At 43.9% G+C, this 13,295-nt stretch overlaps 1 long non-coding RNA gene across 2 annotated transcripts; it reads right to left on the bottom strand.

Annotated features, from left to right (window-relative positions):
• Positions 1-665: 665 nt before the first annotated feature.
• Positions 666-8,460, bottom strand: LOC135279366 (uncharacterized). 2 transcript variants are annotated; one of them, XR_010346630.1, is made up of 4 exons: positions 8,270-8,460; positions 5,087-6,111; positions 4,320-4,481; positions 666-836 (listed from the first exon to the last, which is right to left on the bottom strand). It is a non-coding gene; the product is annotated as an uncharacterized LOC135279366 (long non-coding RNA). The 2 variants fall into 2 exon arrangements; XR_010346629.1 differs by lacking the exon at positions 666-836 and having other exon boundaries at positions 1,183-4,481.
• Between the last annotated feature and the right edge of the window lie 4,835 nt (positions 8,461-13,295).

Here is a 13,295-nt window from a genome sequence, read left to right as displayed (position 1 = left end):
ATCACCTACATGAATATTATTTCCCCTTTGTTGACTCTTCTCTGCAGAATTTCTACAAAGTTTTTATTCAAACTTCTATGAAACACTGATTTTAACAAAGCAAAAACTAAGCCCCCAAATCACCCACCTCAGAAGCAGTGGTTCAAAATCCCTGCCTAGATCCCAAATTTTATTTATCTATTTAGTGACAACATTCATGTGCATACACATGCATTAGAGAAGATCCTTTTCCAAGGCGTTGAATATAGTACCCTAGATATTTGAGTATTTCTTTGACAGACTTTAAAGTATACCAAATTTACATTCTATAAATGTTATTAGAACATTGAAAACATCTGACATTTCTGCAGAAACACATTAATGAGATACTCCAGAGACTACGATTCATGTTAAATCAGTGCCCTCAAAGAAAATTCTACATTAAATACATAACAAATACTCTCTCACACAGAAGAAAAATAGAAAAACAATGCTTAAGTGGAAAGCATTTTATTCATTCACTTTCAAACCCATTTTCTAAACATTAGTATTTGTATCAGTAATGTTTTATAACTCACTGTGAATAAAAGCTGCATTTATTGTTTATTCAAAGGTAGTTTTCAAACATTTTTGATCATCCTTGTAGGGCCTCAGATCAGTCCTACCAGGAGTGGATCTTAGGGTGCTGAAGATGGACTGGAAGGATGAGAGAGTTACTGCAAGCCTTAAATCCAGCACTGACACTTGGCTGAGCCCTGGGCAGCAAACAGAATGTATTTCCAGGTCAGAAACTCTGCAGCCTCCTTCACCACTGCATTTGCATTGCAGGAAATTCTTCCCTTCCACAAAGATGAGACCTGAGAGCAGAGCAGGAAAGGGAAACAGAGGCACCAACTGGCCCAGCTGCGCCCTGGTGGAGGGTTCCAAAAGCCCCAATTCCAAACAGAAATGAGAGCTCCAGCTGAGGCTGAGGTCAGGTTTGGAGAGCAGAGAGTGACGACTCAATTCTCACTGCACAGAGGGGAGTGAGAGGCCAAACCCCAACACAGCCCCAAGGGCAGCACTGGCTGTGCTGTGGGTCACTGAGTGCCCTGAGAACCCAAACACATACCCAGGGCTCGCTGCCTTCTCCCAACCCAGCTGCCAACCCAGGCAGATCCAGCTGGAATTCCACCTGGGATTCCATTCCAGCTGGAATCCCAACTGCTCCACCAGCCTGGATTAGAACCTCCAAGTGGAGCTGCATCACTTGCTGCTCTAAGAAATGCTTCTGAGGTGGGGTTGCACCCAGAATGTCCAGAGACCTTTTCTGTCACATTTTTGGTCACCTCTGCACAAGGAAGACCCAATAATGTGTTCTTGTTGCACAGAAAATCCACTTAATGCACTCATCCCTGAGAGTCCTGGCCCAGGCTGGGGGTGAATATGTCTTTTAAGGTGTAATTTAGAATCCCTCCTGTGCCCATATCTGTGGGCAGATGTGAACCTGTGGTTATCACGGCCCCATCACTTATACTCATGCAAATAAAAGAAAATTTTATACCTGTCAGATGTTAACTATGAGTTTGTTAGAAGAAAATTAGCATGTTGTCCCCAATTCAAGGAAGATATTTTAAATATATTCTATCTCAATTAGCCAGACCATTCTGACATCCACAACAGGTCTGATACAGAGACAAAAAGGGTCTATTTTCACACTGGAGGAGGCGAGCTTCCCCTCACACCACCTGTGCACTGCAGAACATGTTTGCTCTCATTTCCAATAACATGCAAAGAACTTTGAAACAATTTGAAAAAATAAGACAACAATTCATGTTCATTTCCTCATATAAAAATAACATCTCTAAACATCTTGCCACTGTCTATGAAAAGAATGCATGAAAAATATGCAAAAAGTAGGATGAAAAACCAGTTTTATGCATTGGAACCTGTACCCCCCCAATTCTGACAGTTCTACTACACTCCAACAAGTCCGTTCCACAAAGTCAGCCTGGAGTGCAAAATCCAGTGGGAAGAAAAATTAATGTTTCTCATGTCATCGGGACTGGAGACAGACAGACAGATAGACAAAGAGATAGATAGATAGATAGATAGATAGATAGATAGATAGATAGATAGATAGACAGACAGACATATGTAGGATTCACATATACACATATATAAAAATATACACATAGACATATATATATTTAATAAAAGAAGTCATTAAAGTCAGAATGCTTAGATGTTATGAAGTCCAATTTCTCTCAGCTTGGAAACCTGGATGTTTTGTGTTCTTTTTAAACTCACTGCAACACATCTGTATTGAGAAAGAAAGGGAAAATCCCAGAATTTCCCTAATGTAGTTATGCTATAAATCAAAGCAATACAAGAGCTCTTTTACCCCCTAGAATATTTGTGTCAGCCCTCATCCACCCCTCACCTTCCAGACCTCTTCTGAAGCCCACAAGACAAGTCCCTGTGCAGTAACTGGAAGGTCCCAGATTCCCCCTTTTGGGAAGGAGAGCATTGCCATGCCTCTCCCGAGGCTCTCCCTGTGGATGTGCTCCTTGCCTTCTCTGCCTGGGAGCACCAGAATGACTCTGAGCTATGGGCAGAGCTTGTACAGCTGCTCAAGAACAAACTAGCATCTTATTAGAAGCTCTTTTGCTGAGAATTGTGTGCATTTAGCATCACCTTATGAAGCTCCTCTGCCCCTCCCAGTTTTTCACCATTTTCCATGCCTGCTTTTGGGGCTAAGGTCATCAAGGGACTGACTCAATTATCTGCCAACTCTCAGCACTGGGATGCCCACCCACACACTGCACTTTCAGTGCAGTGCCACAGGATTTCTGTTTTGCTTTTTTTCAGGTTTACAGAGCAAAACAACATGAGTGTTTGTACCTTGCAAATATTATAACCTGATAGAGAATATTCCTCTGCTGGAAGCTGCCAGCTTTTCTCCCCAAGACCTCTATCCCACTTCTGAACCCACTTCAGAAAGTTCTCTGTGTTTGTGTGGATCGTGGTTTATACCATGGCCACAATAACTGTGTTTGCAGAAGAAATTTGCCAGGTAAAATATGACAGGAGCGTGGCACATAGCAAGGTCTATTTCTGTCTTTTCCCACTGGCAGAGCCCACATTTCCTGGGCAGAACGACAGCTTCCTTTAACACAAGCCTGTTTTTACTAGGGAACTGGAATAGTTGTTAACTCCCAGGTCACCTTCCAAGCACAGAATCCATAAACTGCTTTCTAAAATAACAAAATCATGCTTGAACAGGATGTGTACTCAACACATCAGTGCTCTGATATAAAATAACTGCTACTTAAAATGGACTATTTCTCCTCATTATTAATAATTATTAATTAAATATTTAGTATTTCACTTTATGGCAGCAATCCCCAAAACCTAAGCAGTCATTTCAGAGCAGCATCACCCCTTCCAGATATTTGGGGGAAAATCTACTTACTGTGTGAAAAATATTTGCTTTTTCCTTTCTTTTTCTAACTGTTCCCCTTTCAGATATCATAAGCAGGAAGCTTGCAAGGCACAGTATGTGAATTATCTTGAAAAGAGGCTGTCATCTTAGGTTTATGGAAATGGAGTAAATCTCCAGCTTAAACAGAACGAGAATAATGACTTCCTTTATATTCCTTCAGCACAGCTTTAAGAGCAAACAGCAATCATCTGGGTGATATTTCAAAATCAAGCTGAAATACAGGCTATATGTTGCAGCCATCATATATAGAGAGGCTGGGGCTGTTCTCTGAAAATATGATTAACCCAGTTCAACAAGTGAGCAAAGAGCCAGTTAAATAAATAAAGTTTTCCCTGCAAGTTCTGCTTGCTCAGCTGGGCTATTTTCACCTTGGATTAGAATTGCCATTTCTCTGCCCACAGCTCAGAAAAGGCACCAGGTTTCAGGGCAGGCACAGCAAACAATGCTCTAGAACTCAGGAGATGACAGCTACTAAACCAGACCTCTGGTGGCTGCCAGAATTGTCTGACTAATTTGGATAGATTTAAAATATCTCCCTTTTATTTGGGACAACATGATGATTTTCTTCTGACAAACTCGCAGTCAACACCTGACATCTCTAGGGACTGGACAGAGCAGGGCATCTCTTATTTCCTTTAAGGACTGGGACCTGAAATCTCCAAAACAGGCTTAGTACTGAGCACATGGCTGAAGTAAGGATGAGAGTTGTTCTGCTTTTCCAGAAAAAAAATACTTTAGTGCAGTTCCGCTGCACAAAACCTACAGAACAAATTTTGGATTACAGCTATTAGGAACACATCTTGATCTCTAGGAAATAAAAAAGCTGTCAGGTGCAAAGATACAAAGAATAAGGTACCTGACAGCCAGTGGTGCCTCCCTGTCCCTCAGGACACTGGAGCCTCCCATCACCAAACATTCAGGACGAGCAGGAGACAACACAAATTCCCACCCCAGTTGTTGTCCCTTTTGTTGTCATAGCAGCAACGCTTCTGGTCCTTGCAAAGTTGGACTTGTTGCTCTAAAATAAACATAAATAATATATCTGCTGCAAATATAAAAGAGTTGACAAATAGCTGCTTAATGAACCACATCCAGCAGTTCATAATTCCCCATTAAGAGCCTAATAAAAACCACTTATCTCAAAGTGGCTTCACAGCCTCATCTCTGCCTGATAAAGACATAACCAGAACTCCTCTGGTAAACTCAAAAGCTTCACCACCCTCAAGGTATCCCACAGTGGTGGGATTGCACATACAGCACCAATTCTGAAAAATGCCATTTAAAACTGTGTTTTCAAGAGAACACTTCCTGTCACTTTAAAGATGACACAGGGAGCTTTCCCATGCATGGAGACAATTTGCATTGCTTGAGGTGATTTCCATTTTGAAAAACTTTTAAATCACTGAGGAGCTGTCCCCAGACAAAGATTTTTACATCTTTGGGTAACTGCTTTTCCTTTGAGAGTTTTCTTGTTATTGTGTAATTCCCCTTTTGAAGATTTGCATACTGATGAAGGAACGCCTTTGAAGATTTCCACATTGCTGGGACAGGAGCAGCCCTTGGAAAAAAGCTCCCATCCTAGAAGAGCTACCTCCAAAATAATGTGTACCAACAGGGTATTACCCTCTCAAAAACAGCGTCATTGGCATCTTTATTTAGTGATACACAATGTTCTTTCTTCATGCACACAAAGCTCTCACTTGGTAAAGCTCCTGGAAAACAGATCACAAAAAAACTGAGTTCTTTGTCTCCAGAAGTTCTAGTAAGAATTACCAAAGAGAAAACAAGGAGCTGACAAAGTGTTATCAATTTTTTCCTGCCAAACAATCATTGTGTCACTCCTGCAGCAGTGCTGGTGGGGAGAGGAAATGTCCCACATGTACTGGAACTGGAGCTCTGTGCTGGGATCCTTCAGGACAGCGGCACTAAAAGCCCCTCATTTAGACAATTTTGCCCCAAAACAACGAAATGTTGAGCTTTGGTTGTGTTTGCTTTTGTTCTTTTTTTAGGACACTTTTTTACTTAGTCAAACCAACCCATTCTAAACCACCAGATTTTAGCAAAAAATGCAACTAAATAATTTGGCAAACTTGACTTAACAACCAAACTACACCCAAAACCCAATTTGCAAGATGCTTTCCAGTTCCAATTAAGCATGAGTGTCCACTAGCACTTCCAAGTGGAAGAACAGCCAGGAAAAAAACTAGTTTTTTAGTATTTCATTATGTATCTAACATTCTGCACACAGCAGTTAAATCTTCTGGCTTGCTCTATATGCCAACAAACAGAGCAGTTACTGGTGTAACAGACATTTTTAATATACTCTTGTGGAATTCTGAAGTATTCATTTAAGAAAATGCAATAGAATTCCAAAGCAATTACAAAAAATATTAATTCAATGTATATATCAATGCATTGAGCCAGCCTCAAGTCAGCAAAGCCTGAAACAAGTCAAAGCTGGTGACAGGAAAATCTTCTGAAGAACCCTCCAGTATCCTGAGGTCTGAAATAGCTGAGCTGATGTCAGAGCCACATTTTCAAAGCCTTCTAAAACCCAAATGTGGATGTTTTCATTAACAGAAATGAGGTTTGCAGCCATTGGATCTGTTGGATATGGAGAACCTGGAGTTTCTGTCTTTCCACACCTCCTGAAATAAAAGAGAATTCAGCCACTGTCCTTTTGAGAGGAGGAAAAGGACAAAAGCCACTAATGCAGAATTGGAGAGGGGAGGAAGTGGGAGGAGGAATAGCTCCATCAAACAAGGAGGAATTGAAAGACTTTGAGCTGTTGATTCAGGAGAAAATGAGGATTATGATCTGAACTGAAGCAAATATCCTGGGCAGGTTTATTCATAGTGATTTTCAATAAATCACTACAGTTGTAAGTTAATTGCTATGAAAAATAACATTATTTTTCCCATGCATGGCCATGAGATGGCTTTGTTACTGTAAGCATGAGCTGGCTGTCAGGGATAATTTCCTGAAAGCCTCTGAAGGTTTCCTATGGCAATACAAAAGCAGTCATTCTTAGGGAGCAGGGCAGGGCAAGAGAAGGGAGAGAAAGGAGCATTAACAGCCTCCATTCATCAGCAGGAAGCTGCTGAAGGCTGGCAGTGATTAATCAGATTAAGTAACTATTGACCAGCCACAATTAAAAAATATTAAGTGGCCTGCTCTAGAAAGCTGGAAGGAGATATTTCATCTGTTCTCATATAAATTTGTTTCCTTGGTTTAATGCAGCATGTTTGACCTTTAAGCCTAAAATCTGGACTTTTTAGTACTATCTCCTCAAGTTCATGTCAAATTATTTAAATAATATTATTTGAATAGGTACTCCTGTGGGAAGTTTCAGTCTCTTTTTCCTCCAGCATCTTGAACTTTCACCATTTCTCACCCAGATATTTCCCTATGTTTCAAACCAACACAGCATATAACATTAGCTTTAAATGGCTGCCCACCAAAGCTGAGATCTCTACATAATTTCTGGCAAACCAGAAATTCAGCTTCTAATAAAGCCTCAAATCAAGGTAAAGCACAACAAGAACTCCTGGAAATGTTCCACAGAGCTACAGTTTCTCTTACTTGGACCTCATCAGTCAGCCAGAATTTCTGGTTTCTAACAAAATGCTCCTCTTCCAAGAAAAGAAACACCAACAAAACCCAAGCAAAAAATCAAAACAAACAAAAAACCAAACCAAAACACACCACCCCACAAAAACAAACCAACCCACAAAAAACAAAAAAAAAAACCCAAAACCAAACCAAAACCCAGCCAACAAAAAACCCAAAAAAACAGAAAAACACCAAAGCCACCAAAAATACTAACTAAAACCACCCCCTCCAAAAAAAAGTAACCACACACACAAAAAATTTCCACAAAAAGCCAAAAAAAATCCACAAATAAACAACCAACCAACAAACCCCACAAGCAAAAAACCCTCAAAAATCTGAAAATACAAGTTACAGATAACTTTGGCCCTGATAGTCAGTTGAGGTGGCAAAAAGAACACTGCTCTTCTGCTATGCTTTTGTTCAAATTTTACTTCCAGCACATTTCCCCAGTGGGAGCACAGACCTCTCCAGGGCAACCTGAGGTTCTGCTGCAGCCCTATGACCCACAGGAGAAAGCTTCTCAAACACTGTCAATTGTCCTGATAATTCCCAGCAGAGACAGGGGTAAAAAACCGCAAACCCACAAATACCAACAAACACAAGGCCAAAGAGGTGGCATCCAACCCTTTAACACTGCACCTATGTCAGGGGAAGGAGAGAAGCAACTCTAATGAGCCCTAAAGCCTCTCCTCACTCCCCAGATCCCACCATTATCCCCAGTGCAACACCTCACATAAATCACTGGTCACTGCAACCCAAACCCATCCTTCCAGAAACACCACAATTTGTGTTTTGGCACGTGCTGACCTCTGAGCACAGCAATACCTGCCCCTAAAGCTCCACAGCTACTCCTGCCACTAAATACTACAGCCTTAAAAATGGGCCAGTTTAGGCTTTAACCACTGGTTCAGTGGTTAAATGGCAACAGTTTCAACAGTGACTACCCCCTCAGAGAGAATCATAATGGCATCTTCTGGCTCTTAATTGCTGTTTGTCACCTCCAAGGCACAATGGATCGTTCACAGGAGTGCCAGAGAGCCTGAAATACGTGAACTTAAGTTTCACTTACTCCAGCACGGTTTGCAAATGGTACACACTTTAAGATTCACCATTAGCTCCAAAATAGACACTGTACTTCTAAAATACAGGTTATGGTTTAAACACCCAGTGGCTGAGACTGCTCTGAGGTATTACCAGGATGCATCAACTGCTTCACAATTAACAATTAATGTGCAAATGCTGGGACAGGCTTCAACTGCGCAGGAAAGCTGGACATTCTTCCAGAATGTCCCCTGAATTGCTCCAGGCTGGGGCAGAAGGGCTGGAAAGGCACCCAGAGGAAAAAGGCCTGGGGGTGCTGTGGCACAAACTCAGGTGGGCCAGAGGCTGATGGCCCCTGGGCTGAGCCAGCCTGGGGTGACACAGCCCCAGGGCAGGGCCTGTCCCCTGTGCTGGCCCTGCTGGGGACCTCGGGGCTGTGTCCAGCCCTGGGCCCTCACAAAGAGGGACACGGAGGGGCTGGGGGTGGCCAGAGCAGGGAATGGAGCTGGGAAGGGGCTGGAGCCCCAGGAGGGGCTGAGGGAGCTGGGAAGGGGCTCAGCCTGGAGAAGAGGAGGCTCAGGGGGGCCCTTGTGGCTCTGCACAGCTCCTGACAGGAGGGGACAGCCGGGGGCCAGGCTGTGCTCCCAGGAACAGGCACAGGAGCAGAGGGAACGGCCTCAGGCTGGGCCAGGGCAGCCTCAGGGTGGACACTGGGAACAATTTCCTCACAGAAAGGGTTCTCCAGCCTGGCACAGCTGCCCAGGGCAGGGTTGGAGTCCCCATCCCTGAAAGGATTTTAAATCCATACAGATGTAGCACTTGGGATGTGGGTTAGTGGTAGCCTTGGCGGTGCTGGGTTAATTTAAGATTCTAAAGTCCTTTTCCAACCAAAGCAATTCTATGACTCCCAAAGAAATTCCCTCAGTGCCTCAGGCAGCCAGAGCCCCTGCTGCAGGCAGAGCAACCCGCTGGCAGTGTCACCTGCACAGGCAGAAAGAAATCTGCACTGCGATCAGCAGCACAACAACCCTCCTCAGCTGTCCAGATCCCAGCAGGTCACGTATCAGTAGGTATCTATCTTCTCTTTAGGGTACAGCTTTGTGGTGCCCCTTATGCTGTCAAGTCTCTTCACAGACACTCATGTGACAGGACAGGCTGTGTTTTGGATTAGATATTGTTGCAGAGAATGTTTTAAATAATGAAACCTGGAAACAGTTTTACAATCTGTTATCCTGAATACCTCCAGAAATTTTGTCCCAGCTTGCCCAGTTTTCCTCCCATGTTCAGCATTGTTTTGACAGAACCAAAATTTCATGTCCATTTTTCATAATTTTGAGTGAAGCATGTCCCAGAAAAGTTTCTTGGGGTCACAGCGGAACTTACACAGGGATCAGCGACAAAATCACTACAGGCAAAGTGCTCCACTGTGGGGAACATGAAATTCCTCAGCTTTTTGTCTGTTCTGGAAGAAACAACTGAACTGTGAGCGTGCAACATTCTCTATTATAAATGTAGGCATTTGGCTACAAAACACTGACCAGTTTGTAAGTATGTTTGATACAACCACATTTTTCATGGAATTGAGATATTTTTTGGTTCTTCTGTTTCACTAAAAATACTCAAACTGCACAAAAGACTTCATTTCCAACAAATTTTCCAGCCAGCAACTGAAGTGAACATTTCAAGACCCAGCCTTTAGTTCATGCTAAAAAAAATTCTTTTGTATAAATATGGATTTCATTATTTTCACCTTGCTTCCTTGTTCCCTTTAGAAATACAAGGCCATGCAGTTAATTATTCACACAAAAATCTCCTCTCTACACAATTACAGAATAATAATTAGGTTTATTCACACATTTGCTTTTTCAGAGCTTACAGACCAGTAAGAAATGAAAATATTTGAAGTGAAATTAGTTTTGTGCTGACAACTCATAAATTACAGGCCTTCACTTTGAGTTTGGATGACAGAGAATGGCACCTAACCTTTCTATGTTCCTATTCCAAGGCAGAATCATCTTGAAAATACAGCCAGAGCAGTGAATTGCCTCTTCCTCTGAAAATAGGTGACTTTCATCGCTTGGGACTGAGGCACAGCTTAACAAACTATTACAGAATGGTATCTTTGGTTTTAAATTAAATGTCAAGCACAGTTATACAGTGGAGGAGTAGCCTGGGCTGTCTGGCTTTTGCAACACATTGCATGCAGAACGTCAGGAGCTAAGATGGAGAAAGGCAGCCAAGCAGAAAAGCTGAGCTGCAGCAGGGATGAGCCCAGAACAGGGGCAGACAAGCCCTACCACTCCAATTTCCTTCACTGCTGCTGTCACTCAGCCCCTCCGAGCCCAGGCAGAAAAGCTGGCACAGGAGAGGGGATGAGCTCAGAGGGGTTTGCATGGCAAAGGAAAGGTTCAGATACATAAGGAAGAAGCTTCACATTTTGTTACTGAAGAAATTGTTAAGGCAAAAAAAAAAAAAACCAAACCCAGAAAAATTAATTTGCACACAACTGACCTAATGAAAATTTTTGTACCATGAGTGGGGATTTGGGTTTGTGGTTTTTTTGTTGTTGCTGAGTTTTTTTTAATTTTGTTTTGTTTTTTGGTTTGGGGTTTTTTGTTTGTGGGTTTTTTTTGTTTGTTTGTTTGGTTGGTTGGTTGTTGTTGTTGTTTGGTTTGGGGTTTTTTGTGGTTTTCATTTTTGTTTGTTTGGTTTGGGAATTTTTTGGTTTTTGGGTTTTTTTAAATTTGTTTTGTTTGTTTGTTTGGGTTTTTTTTCAATTTGTAGCATGCTTTTAGCATAAGGCAAGGAAAGGCACAAGTACCCTTATCTATAGGTACGAACACCAAAACTCCATTATGCCACTTCTTCATGGGCAGACCTTAAAGCCCTTTTCCAACCTAAGCAATTAGATGATTCCCAGAAAAATGTGCTCAGTGCTTCTGTGTCCCCAGGAGTCCCTGCTGCAGGCTCCAGGGGAGCTCAGCCCTGACCTACCACACCCCAGACTCTTGTATTTTCGGGGTGCCTCGACGCTGGAAGGAATGATGAATCTGACTCCATGTTCTTAGAAGGCTAATTTATTATTTTATTAATTTATTATATTAAAGAATGCTATACTAAAACTATACTAAACTATACTAAAGACTACAGAAAGGATACAGACAGAAGGCTAAAAAATACTACTGAAAAACTCGTGACTCTCTCCTCCAGAGTCCGACACAGTTTGGCCGCTGATTGCTCAATAAGTAAAAATAATTCACATTAAACCAATGAAACAATCACCTACCACATTCCGAAGCAGCAAAACACAGGAGAAGTAAATGAGATAATATTGTTTTCCTTTTTCTCTGAGGCTTCTCAGCTTCCCAGGAGAGAAATCCTGGGCAAGGGATTTTTCCAGAAAATGTGATGGTGACACCATACTGTGCTGTTCCCAGGGGTGACCTGGGGGCTGCAGGGACCTCTGTGAGGAGGGAATGGAGCTGTCCCACATCACACATTTATAGGTTAGACATAAGCTCACAGGTTTCTCTTCCGAGTTCTGTCCCAGTTCTCCTTGGCTCACCCAGCCCCTGAGGGAGTGAATGCTGGCCAGCTCCTCCTCCCTTCCAGCAGCACTGCCTGGGTCCAGGGCATTCCCACAGACAACAGAAGGTGAATCCTCACCTCCTTACACGGGCACCATTGCAGGGATTGAGAACACAGACCCCACTGTGCCAGCAGAGCCAAGCTGTTTATGACACAGTTTACCAGCATTTATAGGTCACTGCATTCATATAAAATTTTTCACTCTGACCCCTTTGTACCAGTCCCCTTTAGAAACACAATCCTCTGGTTATTCTTCTTACGCTAGCAATGTCCTTTGTTAACTCTTCCACCAGAGAAGTCCTTGTTGCATCTTCCTTCATCAAAGTGGTCAGTGTTAGAGGGGCAGAGTGACCAGACATGGTGTCTTCACTTCTTGCCTTGAGTTTATCCTTTCCTTGGCTTTCACTGTACCAGGGCTGCAAGGTCTGCGATGCTGCCCAGCTCAGCTTCTGTAGCTGTCTGATCTCTGACAGCACACTGCCAGTGCCACCACAGCCCTACCACAGCACTGCCCAGCAGCAAGGGAGAGAATGAGAGACAACCCTGGAAACACCTAAAACACGGGGGGAGAGCCCTGTTATCCATCAAAGATACAGTTTGTACAGTCAATGAATGGTTTGGGTGGAAAGAGACCTTAAAGCTCATCCAGTGTCACCCCTTCAGGTGACAGGGACACCCTGCACTGTCCCAGGCTGCTCCAAGCCCCAGTGTCCAGCCTGGCCTTGGGCACTGCCAGGGATCCAGGGGCAGCCACAGCTGCTCTGGGCACCCTGTGCCAGGGCCTGCCCACCCTGCCAGGGAACAATTCCTAATTCCCAAGATCCTATCCAGCCCTGCCCTCTGGCACTGGGAGCCATTCCCTGTGTCCTGTCCCTCCAGCCCTTGGCAATTGTCTCTCTCCATCTTTCCTGCAGCTCCTTCAGGCCCTGCAAGGCCACCCTGAGCTCAGCCCAAAACTTCTCCTGTCCAGGTGAACAATCCCAGCTGTGCCAGCCTTAGAGGCTCCAGGAGAGCAACATTATCCCTCAGATAGGAAACAGATTTTATACAACGTGTGGCAAAGCTGGCACTGAGGTAGTGGCAACACCTCACCTGTGTCGTAGGTTAAGAGGGAAGTGAGTTTTTTGAGAGGTTGTGGTCAAACCAGTCAGTGCTTGGATTTGAATATTGGCACCTGGTTTGGCCACTGAAGGTATGGACCACCTCTGAGAACACAGGGGTTAAAAGCAAGAACTCCCAGGAGAACTCTCTCTTGGTTCTGGTCCGTGAAGGAGCTCAGAGCTCCCCTGCCCGGCCGGGGCTGGGTGGGGAAGGGGAAGCCACGCGGCCGGGTGAGGTAGGCCGGAGCCTCGGGCAGAGCAGGGGGGTAAAGGCCTGGCAAGATGGAAGGGTGGAGGAGCCTGAGAAGCATCGGGCCCCCCCTCCTACCCCCCGGGAGATAGATAGAGAGAGAGAGAGAGCCAGTGCCTGTGCTGCCTTGGAATTCGATATCATGGACTGGCAGCACGGCCGGCCAGAAGGAGAAGCGGGGGATGCGGCAAGAGAAGGTGCCCGGCTGCTGTGGGAGTTCTGGGCAGACAGAGGTGAAGAT

The sequence above is a fragment of the Passer domesticus genome, chromosome 12 (genome assembly GCF_036417665.1).
Source record: "Passer domesticus isolate bPasDom1 chromosome 12, bPasDom1.hap1, whole genome shotgun sequence".
NCBI lineage: Eukaryota > Metazoa > Chordata > Aves > Passeriformes > Passeridae > Passer > Passer domesticus.
The sequence above is the reverse complement of the archived record's forward strand: the minus strand, read 5'-3'. Positions and strand labels throughout refer to the sequence as shown.